This window comes from Etheostoma spectabile, unplaced genomic scaffold, assembly GCF_008692095.1.
Source record: "Etheostoma spectabile isolate EspeVRDwgs_2016 unplaced genomic scaffold, UIUC_Espe_1.0 scaffold458, whole genome shotgun sequence".
Classification (NCBI taxonomy): domain Eukaryota; kingdom Metazoa; phylum Chordata; class Actinopteri; order Perciformes; family Percidae; genus Etheostoma; species Etheostoma spectabile.
Window position 1 is genome coordinate 113045 of NW_022605613.1, and position 11051 is coordinate 124095.

The following is an 11051-nucleotide window of genomic DNA, read 5'->3' on the forward strand; positions in this document are numbered from 1 at the left end:
GAGAGTCCTGAACCATCACTTAGTTACGCCGCTAATAGAGGACTAGACTGCGGGGACTTCTCCATGATGCAACGAGCACATCTCCCTCCCTCCTTCCTCTCCAGCTTTATGCAACTCATCCCATTGATGCATGTTAGAAACTCGACTCTTCTCCTTTCCCAGATCTTGCCCTCTCCTCCTTCTCCATCCTATCACTTCCTGCGTGTTCTGGTTCTGGTCTGTGGGTTGAGTCCCCTGCGCATGTTTCCTGCGCACACCCCGCTCGTATTCCCATTCCTCGCTCTCTCTGTCTTTTCTCTGCTGTCCTGTCTGTCTGTCTCTGTATTTTACTCTCACCCCCAACCGGTCGGAGCGATGCCCCCCCCCCCACCCTGAGGTCCTTGGTTCTGCTCCAGGTTTCTTTCTCTTAAAGCTCTGAACTGCAAAACATAAATTTTGATAACTTGCTGTTAATGATAATTACAAATGAATTACACTAACAACGTTTAGTTAACAAATCATATAGCTTTTTTTTTAAGCAAAACACAAAAATGCGTTTGTTAGTTTAGGCGCTGAGAATATCGTGACGTCCTGCAAATGTGGGGACCTGCCGGTAATCTAGGCAACGGCTTGCAGCATATTAATTACAACAATGAGTAATTTTAATTGCTCGGGTTACACATTTGGCCTGTGAGGACGCCGGGAGAGTCTGACCGTGGGGACAGGTCCTGTATCGAGCGTGAGGACGGCCTGTAGATCTGACTGGTGAGGTACAGGCCTGTAGTGTCGCGACTGTGAGGGACAGGCCTTAGATCTGACTGTGGAGGGAACGGCCTGTAGAGTCTGACTGTGAGGGACGGCCGTAAGTCTGACTGTGAGGGACGGCCTGTATTGTCTGACTGTGAGGGACAGCCTGTAGAGTCTGAACGTGAGGGACAGTCCTGAGGTGTCTGACTGTGAGGACAGGCCTGTAGAGTCTGACTGGAGGGACAGGCCTGTAAGGTCTGGACTGTGGGACAGCCTTGTAGAGTCTGCGACTGTGAGGGACTTTCTTATGTCCTGACTGTAGGGACAGGCCTGTAGAGTCTGACTGTGGGCCAGTCCTTGTATGATCTGAATCGTGTGGGACAGGCCTGTAGTTGTCTGACTGTGAGGGACGGGCCTGTAGAGTCTGACTGTGAGGGACGGCCTGTAGAGGTCTGACGGGAGGGAGGCCTGTAGAGTCCGACTGTTAGGGACAGGCCTGTAGGTCCTGCCTAGTGGAGGGCAGGCTGTAGTGTCTGACTGTGAGGACAGGCCCTGTAAGAGTCGACTGTGAGGGGACAGGCCTGTAGAGTCGACTGTGAGGGACCAGGCCTGGTAGTGCCAACTGTAGTACAGCCTGTAGAGTCTGACTGTGAGGGACGGCCTGTAGAGTCTGACTGTGAGGGACGGGCCTGTAGTGTCTGACTGTGAGGACAGGCCTGTAGAGTCCTGACTGTGAGGGACAGGCCTGTAGAGTCTGACTGTGAGGCAGGCTTTAGTTCCAATGTTAGGACGGCCTGTAGTCTGACGGTGAGGGCGCTTGGATCTACTTGGACGGGACTGTAAGTCTGACTGTGAGGGGACAGTCTGTATTATCGACTGTGAGGGACAGGCCTGTAAGTCTGACTGTGAGGGGGGACAGGCCTGTAGCAGTTGACTGTGAGGGACAGGCCTGTAGAGTTCCTGACGCATGTGAGGGTCAGGCCTGGTATGTCTGACTGTGAGGGACAGTCCTGTATAGTCTGACTTGAGGGACAGCGTAGCATCGCTGTGCGTACATCCTGTAGATCTGACTGGGTAGGGACAGGACCTGTAGAGTCTGACTGTGAGGGACAGGCCTGTAGAGTCTGACTGTGAGGGACAGTCCTGTAGTGTCTTACTGTGAGGGACGGCCTGTAAGTCTGCCTGTGAGGGACGGCCTGTAGAGTCGACTGTGAGGGACAGGCCTGTAGAGTCTGACTGGAGGACGGGGCCTTATAGAGTCTGACTGTGAGGGACGTCCTGTAGTGTCTGACTGTGGGACAGCTGTAGTGTGCTGACTGTGAGGGACGGCCTGTAGTGTCCGGCCGACTGTGGAGGGACAGGCCTGTAGAGTCTGACTGGTGAGGGACAGGCCTGTAGATCTGACTGGGGGACGGGACTGTAGTGTCTGCCTGTAGACGTCTGTAGATCTGAGGTGAGGGACAGGCCTAGTATCGACTGGTGAGGACGGCCTGTAGATCTGACTGTGAGGGACAGGCCTGTAGAGTCTGACTGTGAGGGACAGGCCTGTAGAGTCTGACTGTGAGGGTCAGGCCTGTAGGTCTGACTGTGGGGAAGCCTGTAGAGTCTGACTGGGGGCAGGCTGTAGATTGCTGTGAGGGACAGGCCTGTAGGTCGACTGTGGGGACAGGCCGGTGAGTTCTGGGTGAGGTACAGGGTAGGGTCGCGGAGGACAGGCCTGTAGAGTCTGACTGTGAGGGACAGCCGTGAGTTGATGTGAGGGACAGGCCTGTAGAGTCTGACTGTGAGGACAGGCCTGTAATCTGACTGAGACGGGAACATCAGCTACTTCAGAGTGGAGGGACGGTGGATTCTGTGGTTTTAGTTAGCGGCTAACATCACGCCTCAGGGGGAGTAGAGAGGGACGGTGGATATTCTGGTTTAGCTAGCGGCTACATCAGCTAGCTTCGGGGGGAGTAGAGAGGACGGTGGATTCTGTGGTTTAGCTAGCGGCTAACACCTCGCTCTTCGGGGGGAGTAGAGAGGGACGTTGGATTCTGGGTTTAGCTAGCGGCTAGTAACGAGTTTAGTGGATCTGTGGTATCGTGGGAGTCTGGTTATTTCTACTGTCTGTGGTCGGAGTGCTAGCGTTGTGAGTTTGTCATCAGAGCTGCCGTCGTATTTAGCTGGCTAGCCCTGTTCCTTCCTCGTTGGATTCGTTGGTATCTAGCTCGGTGTTGGGTCTCAGTAATGTCCAGTGTGTCAGTCTTTCCCTCCGTTGGATCGTGGGATCTAGCTTTGTTGTTGGTCAGGGTCAGGTTAGTTCTACCCTGTCCTACCTAGGGTCAGGTTAGTCTCTAACCTAGTCTTGATCTAGGGTCAGGGTTAGTTCTCTAACCGTCTTGTGTGTGTCTCATTATGTCCCAGTGTGTCCGTACTCTGTTTTGGATAACGCTTAAAAGCCGACACGTTGCTTATTTTTGTAGTGATATGTTCGTTTTTTGTGTGACAACAACGTTACCACCCGCCCTTTGCCTAGTGTGACTTGATAGTATGCTGATACAGGTAACCATAGCTACCTCTGCTGTCCTCTGATAGATGCTGCAAAATGTAACTCATAGCTACCTCTCTGTCCTCTGATAGGATGCTGAACAACAGTAACCATCGCTACCTCTCTGTCTACTGCTTGCCGTGAGGTTTCGCGCCCTTGTCAGTGGCAGGTTTTCAGGTCTGGTGTGTCTATCGGTCCTGCCCCTGTAACTGGAGCTGCAGGCCTCAGTTTCAGTCTGGTGGTCTATCGTCCTGCCCGTATCTGGAGCCTGCAGGCCTCAGGTTCAGTCTTGTGGACTCGTGTACAGCCTGCATCGTCAGGCAGCTGGTGATTAACCTCACCGGGACCCTGTTGTATCAGAGACACAGCTCTTCAAATAGTCTGTCGCTAAACAGACTGGAAATCACGGCTGTCGGAGGCTAGCCCGTTTTAAGGCAGCTAGCTGCTAGCCTGAGTTGAGGACTGTTCTCCCTGTCAATGTAGCCTGTGAATGTGTCGAACCCCAGCGCCTTAGCCCTATACAGGTCCTTACTGCAGCCCCGCCCCCTTCCCCTTAGCCCTAAACAGTGTCTTACGCTGCGCCCCCCCCCTTAGCCCTAGTACAGTTAATTACTAAAGCCAGGGGCAAACGTATACCCCCCCAGACTTTTCTTTCTTTTCCTTTTCCCCAGCCATATGTCCGCTAGCCTTCCGACTCTTTGAATGCTGTTGCTATGCTGGTTGCTAGCGCTAGTTAGCCACGTAGCTTACCATGCCAGTGACGTAGTGGATTGTGGAATTCCAACATGGCGGCGCCCATGTTACAAACAACACTTTCAACTTGCCTTTTATTCCCTTTTAACACCTTGCCCCATTTTAATAATTGTACAGTGGGAAGAAATAAAATACATCTGTTATATCAATCCATCCATCTATCTTCATCCGCTTATCCGGTATCGGGTCTCGGGCAGCACTCCTGTAGGGACCCAAACTTCCCTTTCCCGAGCCACAATAACCAGCTCCGACTGGGGATCCGGCGTTCCCAGGCCAGTTGGAGATATAATCTCTCCCCTAGTCCTGGGTCATCCCCGAGGCCTCCTCCAGCTGACCTGCCTGGACCACCTCCTAGGAGGCGCCCAGGAGGCATCCTTACCAGATGCCCGAACCACCTCAACTGGCTCTTTCGACGTGAAGGAGCATGCCGCTACTCGCTCCGGCTCCTCTCGGATGACTGTGCTTCCACCCTATCTCTAGGAGACCGCCACCACCCCTCCTGAGGAAACCCATTCCGGCCGTGTACCCTGAATTCTTTTCTTTCGGTCATGACCCAGCCTCATGACCATAGGTGAGGTAGGAACAGACATTGCCCGGTAGATCGAGAGCTTTGGCCTCTCTGCTCGCTCTCTTTTTCGTCCCAACGGTGCGATAACGGAATGTAATACCACACCGGCTGCCCGATTCTCCGACCAATCTCACGCTCCATGGTCCCCTCACTCGCAAACCAAGACCCCAAGGTACTTAAACTCCTTCACTTGGGGTAAGGACTTACTCCCTACACCGAAGTAAGCACTCCATCGGTTTTCCTGTGAGAACCAAGGCCTCAGATTTAGAGGTGCTGATCCTCACCCAGCCCTTCACACTCGGCTGCGAACCGATCCGAGAGTGCTGAAGGTCCCAGACCGATGACGCCACAGGACCACTCATCTCAAAAGCAGCGATGAGATCCTGCTCCCACCGAACTGCAACCCCTCCCCCGACCCGACAACTGCCCTTATCCTGTCCATAAATAGATACAAACAGGATTGGTTACACGCGCAGCCCCCTGGCGGAGGACAACCCCCAGACCCTGGAACGAGTCCGCACTTACTGCCGAGAACCCGGACACAGCTCTCGCTTGTGGTCATACATAGATTTGGATGGCCCGAGAAGAGACCCCCCTCACCCCATATCCCCACATCACACAATTTCTTCCGGGGCCCGGTCATACGCCTTCTCCAATCAGAAACACATGTAGACTGGTTGGGCATACTCCCAGGCCCGCCTTCAAGATCTTGCGAGAGTAAAGATTCTGATCCTTGTTTCCACGACCAGGACGGAATCCGCATGTTCCTCTTCAAGTCCGAGTTTGAACTATCGGCCGAACCCTCCTTTCCAGAACACCTGGAGTATAACTTTACCGGGAGGCTGAGAAGTGTGATACCCCTGTAATTGCCACACCTTCTGGTCCCCCTTTTTTGAAGAGGGACCACCACCCCGGTCGCCCACTCCTAGGCACCGTCCCAGACTTCCACGCAATGTTGAAGAGCGTGTCAACCAAGACACCCCTCCACACACCAGAGCCTTCAGCAGTTCCTGGTCACGGATCCTCATCAATCCCTGGGGCTTTGCCGCTGTGGGTTGTTTGACTACCTCAGCGACCCTCCACAGGAATTGACACAATCCCCCATCATCCCCAGCTCACCTCTACCAAGAGGGGTCGTGTCCCCTGGATTTAGGAGTTCCTCAAAGTGCTCCTTCCACCGCCCTATTACCTGAGAGTTGAGGTCACAACGTCCCATCCTTACTGTATACTGGCAAACGGTTTCTCAGAAGCACCTTGGTGCCGACCGAAAGTCCTTCTCCATATATCTACAAACTTCTCCCACATTCGCGGCTTTGCTCGTCCCGGCAGCGGCTGCAGCCCTTCAGGCCTCAGTACCCTGCAATTGCCTCCGGAGTCCTCCGAGACAACATATCCTGAAAGACTCCTTCTTCAGTTGGACGGCTTCCTGACCACCTGGTGTCCACCAGGGTGTTCGTGGGTTTTACCCCGCCCCTTGAGGCCACCTAAAAACCCTAAGACCACAGCGCCTCGCCGCCGCATCTTTAGCAATGGAAACTTTGAACTTGTCCACTCATGTCAATGCCCCCAGCCTCCACAGGATGTCCGAAAAGCTCCACCGAGGTGTGAGTTGAAAGTCCGTCGGACAGGTGCCCCCCACGTTCCCAGTTTACCCGCACTACCCCGTTGGGCTTACCAGGTCTGTCCAGAGACTTTCCCCCCCCTGACCCAACTCACCACCAGATGGTGATCATTTGACAGCTCTGCCCCTCTCTTCAACCGAGTGTCCACAAACATACCGGCCTCAGATCAGATTAAACGATTATAAATCGATCATTGACCTTTGGCCTAGGGGTGCTCTTGGTACCAAGTACACTTCTGACATCCCTATTTTCAACATGGTGTTTGTGATGGACAATCCATGACTAGCACAGAAGTCCAACAACAGACAACCACTCTGGTTGATCAGGAGGCCGTTCCTCCCAATAAAGCCTCTCCAAGTATCTCCATCATTGCCCACGTGTGCATTGAGTTCCCCCCAGCCGAACCTGGAGCCCCATACAGGACTCCATTCAAGGTCTCCAAGAAGGCAGAATACTCCAACTCTTGGTTTGGTGCATACGCACAAACCACAGTCAAGTTTTCCCCCCCATCACCCAGGTGTGCGGCGACCCTCTCGCCACCGGGGTACAACTCCAACGCAGCGGCACTCAGCCGGGGGCTTTGTGAGTATTCCCCACACCCGCCCGGCGCGCTCACAATGGGCCAACTCAGGAGTAGGACAGAGATCACCCCTATCCAAAGTACGGTTCCAGAACCGAGACTGTGCGTAGAGGTAGCCCCACCAGATCTAACCGGTTAACGCTCCACCTCCCGCACAGTTTCCGTCTCCTTCCCCCACAGAGAGGTGACCGGGCTCCGATCTGGGCCTGGCTCCAGACGGGGCCCCGCGTGCTTCTTTCCGGGCGGGGGTCTCTCTACCTTCCTGTTCAACCATCGAAGTCTTTGAACCATTCTTTTTCCTGGCCCCTCCCCTGAGACCTCTTTGACATGGGAACCACCAGAGCACAAATCTCCAGACAACACGCCCTCAGTTCATAGGGACACACAAACCTCTCCACCACGTAAGGTGATGGTTTCCCGAGAGGTTATATCACCATTATTCAAATTCCAGTTCAGTTCATCTTTAAAGGAATGTTTCTTGCCTCTGTGCCCTAGTGCTGCTCTTGGTGGGAAACTGTCCCAGATCTGGTCTAGACCTGCTCTTTATGGAAAGACCTGGGAGATAAATAATCCCAGGGTCCGTCTAGACCTGCTCTTTATGAAAGACCTGGAGTAAATAACTCCGAGTCTTGTCTAGACCTGCTCTTATGAAAGACCTGGGGAGATAATAACATCCCAGAGTCCGGTCTAGACCTTGCTCTTTATAAAGACCTGGGAGATAAAGAACTCCCAGAGTCTGGTCTTGACCTGCTCTTGATAAAAGACCTGGAGATAACTGTTATTACACTTCATGCTATATATAAATAAATTGTAATTAATGGTACCTGTGAAGTACTATAATGACTATGTGAATACTGTGAGTACCTATGTGAAGTACTTATATATACTTGTGAAGTATTTAATGTACCTGTGTGTGGCGACGACCTCTCTCCAAGCCAGATATTGGCTGAGACCAACGTCCCTCTTTGCCATCGATTGGTTCAGAACATCGGTGACTCCGGGTTGTTCCGCTGACTGTGAAACTCCGCCCACTTCCAGGAGCTCCGCCTACATAATGACATCATCATTTTGGTAGTCTGGAATTCCACCTAGAGGGGCAATTCACTAGGAGACAGTGTACTCCATCTGGTCAGTCCGTTATGGGGGGTCTATTTGCTACTATGTGTTTACCTTGGTCATAGAGGTTAGGTCTACTGGTCTACTGGGTGCAAAGGTTTGGTCTACCACTGGCTACCTGGGTCAGAGGTTAGGCCTAATACGGGTCTACCTGGGTCAAAGGTTGGTCTACCACTGGTCTACCTGGGTAGAGGTTAGGTCTACTACTGTTCTACCTGGTCAAGGGTTAGGTCTACTACTGGTCTACCTGGTTCAGTTAGGCCTAATACTGGTCTACCTGGTTCAAGGTTTGGTCTACCACTAGGTCTACCTGGGTCAAGAGTTAGGTCTACTGATGGTCTACCTGGTTAGAAGTTAGTTCTACTACTGCAGCTAATGGGGAACTGACAGTGTGTAGATGGGTGTACATGAGTAGATTGTGTGTGTAGATGTTCAAAATTTATTTGTCAATGCACTTTAGAACAATCCACCAGCAATGAAATACAGTATGCCCTATTGCACTCTCTCAGCACCAGTCAACAGTAAACATCAATACAATAATATAGTTTTAAAACTAAAACCATTAACCACCACAGTAAACAGTGGCTGAGTACTAAACACAGACCCCAGCCCTCCTTCCTGTGCGTTCTATATCAATCAACCTATTACCTGAGATAAAACTACCCTAAAACGTGATGTGCGCGTTGGGATCTCTGCAACCGTCTTCCTGAGGAAGGTGGGGGGGGGGGGGAGGTTGTGTGCAGGATGACTAGAATCCTGCATAATACTACGTGCCTCTTATACTACGTTCCAGTAAAGTATGTTGCAACGGTTCAAGTGGAACGCCGATGATTTTAGACGCATTTTTGACCACCTTTGTCAGAAGATTACGTCATTTGAGTGTCCTACCAAACCACACTACAGTGTTACCTGTCAATATACTCTCAATTGTACAACGTAGAATTTCTGTAGAATATTAAGAGACATACCATATTTTTAAGACACCTCAAAAAATATAGCCTCTGATGTGCCTTCTTAATGACACATCTGAATATGAAACGACCACGTGAGGGAGTCTGAATATGGATGCCTAAGAATTTAAACGTGTTGACATTTTCAACGGAGAGTTGTTAATGTAGACCGTGTGTGTGTGAAATTTGATCTTCCTAAATCTTGAGACCTCCTTAGTTTTCTCCACATTATGGACAAATTATTTTTACGGCACCACTTGCATCATACACACCTCATCCATGTAGCAGTTTCATTATTGCTGTCCATGAGTCCTATCAAAGTAGTGTCGTCTGCAAATGTCACAATACTATTAGTGGGATGTTTGGCCCTACAGTCATATGTGTACAGACTATATAATAAGGACTGAGACGCAGCCTTGGGGTGCTCCGTGTTAGCACTATACAGCTTGAGTATGTAGTGCCAACTCTAACTATCTGGGGGCGACCTGTTAGAAAATCCTGTAATCCCTTGCAGATGGAATTGCAGAGGCCCAGGTCTAACAGCTTAGATGTAAATGAGGGTCTGATGGTTGTTAAAAGCACTACATAATCAACAAAAAGCATCCTGACATAATTATCCCTGCCCTCTAGATTTTGAACACACGTAGTAATGCCAAGGATCAGCACATCCACAGCCCTATTTGATCTATATGCAAATTGTAAATGGATCAATAGAGACAGGTACTGTTGTTGATACATGTTTTCACAAGTTTGTTCAAAACACTTCATATCACAGAAGTCAATGCTATGTCAAAATCATCATACAAGTGGCACTTCGTTTTCTTAGGCACAGGAACTATAATAGATTTTTTTAAACAATTTGGAACTACACAAGAGAGAGTGACCGTTAAAAATGTCAGTAAAACAGAGGCAAGTTGGCTATAACATGTCTTTAAAACTCGTGGATAATACCATCCTCCCCCAGCCTTCCCTATTTCACAGATTAAAAACTTTACGTGTGTTCATGGACTGAACCTGATATCGGGCCTACTAAACAGATTACCAAATGGAGATGATTTGTGTCTGAGTTTATTCCCAATCGAAGGTACTTTGACATGCACTCCCCAATTTGAGGCCCAGTAGCTCATCCGTGCCTTCAAAACGAGCATAGAAACATTCAAGTCATCTGGAAGGAACAGGGTTATTGTGACGCCATAGGTTTTGACCTTGTAGCCAGTAACCACATGTAGGCTTGCCAGACGCGCCTAGAGTCCCCTTCAACAATATCTCTATCTTGTCCCGTGTTGTTTTTAGCAGACTTGATTGCATCCTAGCTCGTACCTCGCGATTTTGTAACGAGCATCGTCTCCAGATTTTAAAGCCACTGTCCTTCCATGCAGTTTCACCCGTACATTATTTTTATCCACGACTTTCCGTTAGGGTACACACGAAAAGTATGCGAGGGAATACAGCTGTCCACACACAGAATTAACAATAGTCAGTACTGCCTCATTGTACCCAGCAAGGTAGCGGAATCACTAAAACTGACCAGTCCAGTAGATTCAAAGCAGCCTTGCAACATGAGCTCCCCTTCAGCAGTCCAGCGCTGTACTGTCCTCACAATGGGTTTCTCTCTCTTTATCACCTCTTGTACACAGGGAGCAGCAGTACAGAGGAATGATCTGATTTCCCAAATGTGAGGCCGGGGACAGATTTATAAGCTCCCTTAATTTTTGAATAACATGGTCAAGAGTTTTTATTTTCTCTGGTTGCACGCTACGTGCTGAAGATTTGGTCGCACTGACTTTAGTTGCCAGTGATTGAAGTCACCGGCTACAACGGAGAGAGCTTGAGGTGCAGCCTCTCAGACCTGTCGACAACATCACTGAGCTCCTCCAGGTCTGCCTTAGCTTTCGCTTCGGGAGGGAGGTATACCGCATTGAGTATACCGATGGAAATTCCCTTGGTGATTAGAACGGCCGACTTTGATGGTAAGATGTTCAAGGACCGGTGAACAGAGTGGGAGATCACTTCCATGTCAGTGCACCAAGATTTTTTGCAGAGTATCCCAACGCGCACATCACGTTTTAGGGATAGTTTTTATCCTCAGGTAATTAGGTTGTTGAATGATAACGCAGCAGGAAGGAGGGCTGGGGTCTGTGTTTAGTTACTCAGCCACTGTTTACTGTGGTGGTTAAATGGTTTTATGTTTTTAAACTATATTATT

The 11051-nt window shown here is 50.2% G+C and overlaps 1 protein-coding gene across 1 annotated transcript in view; it reads left to right on the top strand.

The window, feature by feature from the left end:
* LOC116686731 (uncharacterized) overlaps positions 1-11051 on the top strand; it is a 110072-nt gene that overhangs the window by 58259 nt on the left and 40762 nt on the right. The window lies entirely within an intron of this gene.